Source organism: Pecten maximus, chromosome 2 (genome assembly GCF_902652985.1).
Source record: "Pecten maximus chromosome 2, xPecMax1.1, whole genome shotgun sequence".
NCBI lineage: Eukaryota > Metazoa > Mollusca > Bivalvia > Pectinida > Pectinidae > Pecten > Pecten maximus.
Genome location: NC_047016.1, coordinates 28,700,268 through 28,707,889, shown reverse-complemented (window position 1 = coordinate 28,707,889; position 7,622 = coordinate 28,700,268).

Sequence of the window (7,622 nt, the reverse complement as noted above, 5' to 3'; positions counted from 1 at the left end):
ACATAGAAATTATTTCTACTTTTACATTGATAATTGTGTGTTTCATTTAAGTTTTAATCAGCCAATGTCTAGTGCTAAATATTCTAAGTTTGCTTTTTACTTTAGCATTTTCACTTCAGACACATATCACGTACAATAATGCAAATGTTCTGAACTAGTGTGTTCTGTATACATTCAAGTATTGAATTATACTATCTTTCTTTCTTCTTATACTGTGCTCTATCACACACACGCGAGCATGTATACACACGCGAGCATGTGTGTATCGATGTACCGGAACTTGCCATTACGTCAGACCAAAACACTTCAAAAGTTATTTCATCATCCAAAAACTATCATACTTATGGAATATATAGTCTTGTTGATCCTGCACACTATTACCATATATCCTTTGGGCCCTCGCCAAACATTTTGAAAAAGTTCATCATTTCATATCGCAGCGAGATTTTCTAGAAACACTATAACATAAAATACTGTTACCCTATTATTCGAAACTAAACAAGAAAAATTTATTCATGACATTTCGTGTTTTCAAAAACCCCACTGTGTCTGTTTTTCAAATTATCTCGTCAAGTGAAAACTGAACCGAGCGACCGCTATGGATTGTGGAAGGTCAGGGGTCACCACGTACACACCAGGGGCAAATAGAGAGTTGAACAGCGTGGGTGTCATTATTACACTAGGGAAGGTTTGGCTCAACTCGCACAGCTAGGCTCTTATTCGGGAGTGGAATAAGGATTTCAGGATAAGGACGCATCTACTCGATTTATTCATTGTTTAGGAAAATCTGACATTTTCATTTTTTACACACGTATCTTTATTTCGGTGTGTGATGCATTGAATTCTTTTAAAATTTACAACCGCGAAGGTAGCGGGATATGGTCTCAATTGTGAGATCTGGAAGAGAAGGGCACAGAAACTGGAGAAAGATTAACTCCGACGAAACTTTTTTTGTTTATACTTGTTTATATAGCTATGTGTATTTTTTTCATAATTATTATTGATCTATTTAGTGTTAACATCAACTTTTTTTTTACGTCATCGGCATTTTTAGCTCTGAATATGGCATTGAAATCGAGAACCATCACGAGGTCAAAGAAATGAGACGACAGGTATCCTTATCTCAGTCAAAACCATCCACATATGTCCCGAGTCACGACGTGGAATCGCGTGATCTGAAGTTAGCGAGTATCACAAACTCAAAATGGCGGCTACCAAAGCTGAAAATGAGGTACGATACTGATCATGTTTGTTAGGCTTTTTATAGTTACGGACACAAGTTACACTATAATCTAGGCATATCCATACCACATCTGTGCCGAAAAACAGTCCGTAGTTTTCTGTAACAATCTGACCAGTTTCGAAACGGAGAAATTCTCCTCAAACGGTAGGTTATATATTTCGCGAACAGGCGCTATTTCTCATTTTCTATGCTTCACAATGCAGCCTATATTTACAGAGAGCGATGGTATACAGTCAATCTTACGTCGAACTTTTCCATTGAAAATATTGTTTCCACTGTAAATTCGTAAGTTTAGTAAGCAAGAACTTCATTTGAGTGGTGAGTAGATACGAATCTCTGACGAAAGTTTTACATGATGTAAAATTAATTTATCTTAGAACCATTGCGAAATAACTTCAATTACATACAGGGAAGTGCACTTAAGTCTAGCGTTACATCGCTCCGCCCATCCGTTAACTACTTTTGATTGAACCTTCAGTGTCGCAGCGGAAACACAGACCGTACTATTCATTACTGCCCCAATCTAATCAAAATCTAGCCTTTAGATGTGTGATGTATGATGATGATGCATGCTGATGATGATCACAGCATGTAAGTGTGAGAGTATGTGTGTGTATGTTTTGTACCTTTGTCATTTATGTCTATTGTTTAATATGTGAAAAATCTTCAAAAAATAAAAGAATTATAAAAAAATAACCTTAAGATGTCATTCTCACTACGTTACATGAAAATCTTTTTTTTTGTATTTTTTTTTTCAAGTTTATAACAATGCAAAATATATATACACTGTAGTTACATGAACATCTAACAACATCCCATAAGGAGCACGTCAGGGCGACCTTTTGGTTAGCCAATCAAATGGCTACTACAGAATCTCGGAAGTGAAATTTATATGTGCGAATTACAGTGCATATAGCTATAATGCATGCTGTGCCCCAAACTGTTTCCTTCAATGACCTTGGAAATTTTACAATTCGCCCAGAAAGTCAAATACACATATCGCAAAGGTCATCAGAACAAGATTCATAATAATCCGTTGATAAATAAATTAGAGAATGCTATCAAGAAATGCTAATGAAAAAATGCTAATGGAAAATATACAATGCTTTTACGCAAAAAGTTGACACACGAGCCCAAAAGCCGTTATATATGTTAAACATAATTGCTTCTGGTTGTACTGTGCGAAATCTTAAGAGGAATAGAAGAAAAAAATAGAAAACTTCTAGCATTTTCTGCACAATGTCCATATTTGGCAATTAAAGGTGCATAACTCTAGAAAAAAAAACAATCGTGGAATTCCATAAAACAAACTCATTTGAGCTATTGGGCTATAGAATATTTGTAGCAAGTTTCAACAAAATCTGTCAATAAATAAAGGCAAGAGAGCGCTAACAACGAAAAGTTAAGGGACGGACGGACATTTTCTATTAATACAAACCAGAAGCAGACGCCTATGGTCAATGGTTATTCCATTATAAATGTTACAGGCATCTTTTTTTAATTACTGTTCAGCTAATTTTAAAGGGCATACCATACAGTGAAAGGTCAAGGTAACCTTAGACATTATTATACAATATATATAATATGAAAATTGCTGTTATGCATTCAAAATACTCTGGAAAGGAAAAGATAATTGGCAAAGTTTACTATGTTCATAGCAAGTACGTCATCTGGGCATTTTGATGGGATTGCTGTCACTTTTTTGACACTCAATACAAGCTCTAAGGTCAAAGTGATAATGGACCTTAAATAACTAGAACATAACATGAAAATAAGAAACTCAATATTTGTGCCCAATGTTTAGTTGCCACATGTAAAACATGTATAACAGTAGTTTATCATACAAAACAGGCTGGAAACAGCATACAACAGACATAATGTATACCTTTAATATCAATACTAGGCATGTACACAGACCTGTAACTGTTAAATACTAGACTTGTACTTGATGTACAGACCTGTAACTGATAAATGCTAGAAATATATCTGGTATATAGATCTCTGATAAATACTAGAAGAATACCAGATGTACAGACCTGTAACTGATTAATACTAGGGTATATCTGATGTACAGACCTGTAACTGATCAATACTAGAAGTATATCTGATGTACAGACCTGTAACTGATAAATACTATAGATGTATATCTGATGTACAGACCTTTAACTGATAAATACTAGATGTATATCTGATGTACAGACCTGTAACTGATAAATACTATAGATGTATATCTGATGTACAGACCTGTAACTGATAAATACTAGAAGTATATCTGATGTACAGACCTGTAACTGATAAATACTAGAAGTATATCTGATGTACAGACCTGTAACTGATAAATACTAGATGTATATCTGATGTACAGACCTGTAACTGATAAATACTAGAAGTATATCTGATGTGCAGACTTGTAACTGATAAATACTAGATGTATATCTGATGTACAGACATGTAACTGATAAATACTAGTAGTATATATGATGTACAGACCTGTAACTGATAAATACTAGATGTATATATGATGTACAGACATGTAACTGATAAATACTATAGATGTATATCTGATGTACAGACTTGTAACTGATAAATACTAGATGTATATCTGATGTACAGACTTGTAACTGATAAATACTAGATGTATATCTGATGTACAGACCTGTAACTGATAAATACTATAGATGTATATCTGATGTACAGACATGTAACTGATAAATACTAGAAGTATATCTGATGTACAGACCTGTAACTGATAAATACTATAGATGTATATCTGATGTACAGACCTTTAACTGATAAATACTAGATGTATATCTGATGTACAGACCTGTAACTGATAAATACTATAGATGTATATCTGATGTACAGACCTTTAACTGATAAATACTAGATGTATATCTGATGTACAGACATGTAACTGATAAATACTAGAAGTATATCTGATGTACAGACCTGTAACTGATAAATACTAGTAGTATATATGATGTACAGACCTGTAACTGATAAATACTATAGAAGTATATCTGATGTACAGACCTGTAACTGATCAATACTAGAAGTATATCTGATGTACAGACCTGTAACTGATAAATACTATAGATGTATATATGATGTACAGACCTGTAACTGATAAATACTAGTAGTATATATGATGTACAGACCTGTAACTGATAAATACTAGTAGTATATCTGATGTACAGACCTGTAACTGATAAATACTAGAAGTATATATGATGTACAGACCTGTAACTGATAAATACTAGAAGTATATATGATGTACAGACCTGTAACTGATAAATACTAGATGTATATATGATGTACAGACCTGTAACTGATAAATACAAAAACAAAATGTAATAGAAGTATATCTGATATACAGACGTGTGACCTTTATTGACCTTGGTATATCTTAACTGATCGCATTTTGCTATGACATGATAATAAGGACTCAATTGACCCAATTTCAAGGTCAAGGTCACTGGGTCAGAGACCAATGTCGCATTTTGTATGTTATCACTGATAATAAAGCAAAGTTGGTACAAATTAAACAACTTCCAAAGATAGAGGTCATTGGGTCAAAGGTAAAGGACATTGTGATCTAAATATCAATGACAAAGTTGATCTTTGACATTAACCCTTGTTCTTAGGATTTCTAACGAAATAGTTTTATACTGGTTATATTTTGATATCTTTTAGCCCAGCAAATACTATTTGTATGGATGTAGATGGGTATATTGTACTTCTTTGTACAATGCCCTTTAAACTGCTGACCTCTCAGTGTTCTTGAATTTGAGTCTGACCGAGAAAACAAAATTGCTACCAGTGTAAGTTTAGTATTATGATTTCTAATTCACAAAAAGAGTTTAAAGGCCATGGTGGCTTTCTGAACTTTCCTCCACCTCCTGGAGTGTCCTTAAATTACCCCGGCTGTTAATAGGATGTTATATGTATATATAGGCTTTCTTTTGTCCCCAGTTGTACCCATTTGATTGGCTGACAGTTAAAGTATAACTTTACTCTTTTCTTATTCACAGCACTCTATTATATCTTCGCTTTCATATGTATCATATATGTTTCCTTGTCAAACAAGGATGGATAGTATTGCAACAGCAATACAAAGTCCCCTGTCTGACCTAGGAGTGCACCTATTTATTTCCCATTTATTTTCGACAGAACTTCAATAGATATATTAAACTAGTTTTTCGCCACTGAACAACAGGAAGAATATTTCAGGTTGCGGACAACAAATATTTCAAAAAACAAAAACAAAAATACATAAGTATACCTAGTTGGTTAAACGTAGGTGAAATAACAGAAGTTATGACCCGGACAAGCTCTAATTTCGAAAAAAAAAGTGACATTTGACCTCAAATGACCTATGATTGTGAGCTATTTTACTCGCCAGGTGATGAGATAAAGCCATTTTTCGAATTTTTACTCCGAAACAAAATGTGGGATGCACAACTACATGTTATACTGATCATGTATACCAAGTTTCGTTAAAATGATGGTAATGATTCGTAGGATATGATTGTGATGATGAGATTATGATGAAGATGACTATGATGATGATGATGATGATTTTATGATGGTTATGAGTATGATGATTATGATGATAATGATTTGTAGGATGATTAGTATGATTATGATGATGACTTTGAGGATGATTATGATGTTTATGATGAGGATGAGTATGTTGATGATGATGATTAGTATGATGATTAGTATTATGATGATGATTTTAATGTTGAAGTAGGATGATGAGACTATGATGATGAAAAATATAGGTTATGATGACATTGAAGATGATATTATGACTATGTTGATAGCAAACCATACATAATGGAATCGATGAGTGTTTGTGTGTGTGATTCTTATGTATTTATGTATTAAAAATGTCTTAAAAATAAAATAAATATAAAAAAAAAAAAAAGTTTCGTTAAAATCTGAGTCCTTATAAAGAACATTCAATGGTGGGTACCAAGATCACGCTTGGATCTTTGAATACAATATGTCCAGCAAAATTCAAACCCTTCAATATGAGGCTCACAACTTATCAATCAGCCCTCGTATCTGTATGTAGGAGGCAATCTATGAGTACGTGTATATCTATGTGTAGGAGTATATCTATGAGTATATGTATATCTATGTGTAGGAGTATATCTATGTAAAGGAGTACATTATCTATATCTGTGTAGGAGTATATCTATTTGTAAGAGTATTTAGTTTATCTATGTATGTACATGATAAGTATATATGTGTGAAGGAGAAGTATATATCTATGGGAAGGAGGAGTACCAGTATATCTTCGTGTAGGAGGAGTATATCTCTCAGTCAGTATATGAGTATATATAAACTGTATGTACAGGAGTACTTGATCTGTGTGTAGGAGGAGTAGTATGCATGTGTGTGAGGAGTATATCTGTGTGTGGGAGGAGTATATCTGTGTAGGAGGAGTATATATGTGTGTAGGAGTATATCTGTGTAGGATGAGTATATCTGTGTAGGAGGAGTATATCTGTGTGTAGGAGTATATCTGTGTGTAGGAGTATATCTGTGTGTAGGAGTATATCTGTGTGTGGGAGTATATCTGTGTGTGGGAGGAGTATATCTGTGTAGGAGGAGTATATCTGTGTAGGAGGAGTATATCTGTGTGTAGGATGAGTATATCTGTGTAGGAGGAGTATATCTGTGTAGGAGGAGTATATCTGTGTGTAGGATGAGTATATCTGTGTAGGAGGAGTATATCTGTGTGTAGGAGTATATCTGTGTAGGAGGAGTATATCTGTGTGTAGGAGTATATCTGTGTGTGGGAGTATATCTGTGTGTGGGAGGAGTATATCTGTGTAGGAGGAGTATATCTGTGTAGGAGGAGTATATCTGTGTGTAGGAGGAGTATATCTGTGTGTAGGATGAGTATATCTGTGCAGGAGGAGTAGTATATCTGTGAGTAGGAGTATATCTGTGAGTAGGAGTATATCTATGTGAAGGAGGCGTATATCTGTGTAGGAGGAGTATATATGTGTGTAGGATGAGTATATCTGTGTAGGAGGAGTATATATGTGTGTAGGATGAGTATATCTGTGTAGGAGGAGTATATATGTGTGTAGGAGGCGTATATCTGTGTAGGAGGAGTATATCTGTGTAGGATGAGTATATCTGTGTAGGAGGAGTATATATGTGTGTAGGATGAGTATATCTGTGTAGGATGAGTATATCTGTGTAGGAGGAGTATATCTGTGTGAAGGAAGCGTATATCTGTGTGAAGGAGCTCGAGGAGTATATATATATCTGTGTGAAGGAGGCGTATATCTGTGTAGGAAGATTTTATCTATTTACAGGATGAGTATATGTATACAGGATGAGTACATGGTATATCTAT